The 2,205-nt window shown below is 43.6% G+C and overlaps 1 protein-coding gene across 2 annotated transcripts in view; it reads left to right on the top strand.

Annotated features, from left to right (window-relative positions):
* MBNL3 (muscleblind-like splicing regulator 3) overlaps window positions 1-2,205 on the top strand; it is a 54,786-nt gene that overhangs the window by 38,759 nt on the left and 13,822 nt on the right. The window lies entirely within an intron of this gene.

The following is a 2,205-nucleotide window of genomic DNA, read 5'->3' on the forward strand; positions in this document are numbered from 1 at the left end:
AAGCAGACAAGACATCAGTTGCTTGAGCTTAGCAAACTGTGCCTGATACCTTTGCCAAGGGTTAGTGAAATTACAAGGCTCAAACCAAAGGTGACTTCCTGACCTCTTTGATGCTTTGGACCTGGTAGAGATGGTCTCACCTGCATTTTGATTTGAATTGTGACTTCTTATGTCTACAGTTCTAAAAAGGAGTCAAGGAGGACTTACCAGATGAAACTCCTAACTGGAGTAAATGTTTGACATTCTGTTGAATTCAGTTTAATGGCACCTGGTTATTCCAGAGATGAGAGAGCTGGGGAGGGAAGAAGAGGCCCAGGGGATCTTACCCATGTGTATTAATTCCTGATGCAGGAGGTGAAGAAGACAAACTCTTCCCTGAGGTGCCCAGTGAAAGGATAAGGACTAATGGGCACAAATTGAAATTCAGGACATTCCATTTAAACCTAAGTAAAACTTTCTTTACCAAAGGAAGATCAAACACTACAACAGGATTCTCCATGCTTGGAGATATGGAGAACCTGCCTGAATGCAGTCCTAAACAAGCTGCTCTAGCTGACCCTGCTTTGAGCAGGGTGTTGGTCTAGCTGATCTGCAGACACCCCTTCCACCTTTGTATGTTCTGTGATTGTTGTTTGGGTTTTCTTATTAACTAACGTTAAAAAGGCTCTTGGCTCCTCCTTGATTTAGAATTAAGGCTACTAAAATTTTTCTAAATACCTTTTTTTAAAGGCAGTAAAAGAGGTTGGTTTTCATTCATGGTGAAACATAATGCAAAACCAGGATGAGTCTAGAAACTAAACAAGTGCCCTCCTTGTAGCTTGAATATTACCTGGAGTGTAATTTGAAGAACCAATTTATGCTGCAGTATTTGTCCTGCAGAGTTTATTTATTAGATTTCTTACTATTTTTATTATTGTTGAAATAAGAGCCCAGCTCTGTTGAAAAATAACCTTCTGAAATGAAACTCTTGTGTTTCTTACAATTGAATCTTCATTTTTTCACTAATTATCTAGGACACTTCTACTTAACCAAAGCCAATGCATGTTTTATTCATGCTGCTGGCTTCTCTTAAAAATGTAATTAACCTTATTTGTATGCTGTTAACTAGAACCTTTAAAATATTTATTGATGGCTTGTTGCATCACCCCTGCTACCAAAACAGCTTACATTATTCATTGACTTTTCAAGGTTTGATGCATTTACTGTACCTGTTGAGGTGTAAGGCTTCAGTAAAAAGGGAAGAATTGTGTCCCATTTTCTTGGACCGAAAAACAGATGCCAGACAAATGGGTGTACCTTCTAAACCATATTGGAATGACTTCAAATCTAAATTCAGAATTTCTGAGGGATCCAATCTTGTGGTTACTTGATGTGCACAGATAGTAGCTTTACTCACTCCTGCTTGGCTGAAGTCAGTGCAGCACTGGATGAACTGGGTCAGGCTCGGTCCCCAGTTCAGGATGGCACTTAAGCATGTGCTTGAAGCTCTCTCCATTGCCAGTGGTCCTTCACTCACCACAGCTCTCTGCTGGCCTCTGCATGGCGTGTAGCTGCAGCATTAGGGCTGAAGCCCAGTGCAAGTCCACTTGGAGGTGCTAATCCCCGAGCTCCTGCCCCGCTGTGCCAGCCGCGGTGACAAAGCTCTGAAGCACATGTCCTGTGATGACATCTCTTTACTTTTAAACCTTACCGAGGCAAAATAGCTGAGTAGCCGCTAGGCCAGGTAATTACCCAGCCCCACGTTGTGCATGCCTCGTCTTTGTAATATATTGTATAATGCATTCACTTTTTTTTTTTTCTCTTCGCCTCCCCAAATTGTTGCTCTCTCTTGACACACCTCTGCTTGCTGTTTTTGTTACTGTGCTTGACCCCCCTCCCCGGCCCATTGCCATCATGTGCTCGCTGCCTGCTAATTAAGACTCAGCCAGCTGTCAGATCACTGAAGCGACCGCTCGAGGCAACCTTTGACCTGGTACTTGGACCTTTCACCTTCTCGCTTTGCACGTAACCATCTTAGTCTGCATGAAAGCCTTTCGCACTTGGTCTGTGGTGTTAGTGCCTGGGGAGACTGCCCATCCCAGCCAGAAATGTTGCAGTGTGCGTTCAGACATGCCAATCCTGTGCCCCACACACCATCCATTAACGTCTGAGCTTTGCCTCCTGAAGCCTGGATGTGTTTTGGAGGCAGTGAATAATCCGGGGGGG

Source organism: Acanthisitta chloris, unplaced genomic scaffold, assembly GCF_000695815.1.
Source record: "Acanthisitta chloris isolate BGI_N310 unplaced genomic scaffold, ASM69581v1 scaffold10377, whole genome shotgun sequence".
NCBI classification, from domain to species: domain Eukaryota; kingdom Metazoa; phylum Chordata; class Aves; order Passeriformes; family Acanthisittidae; genus Acanthisitta; species Acanthisitta chloris.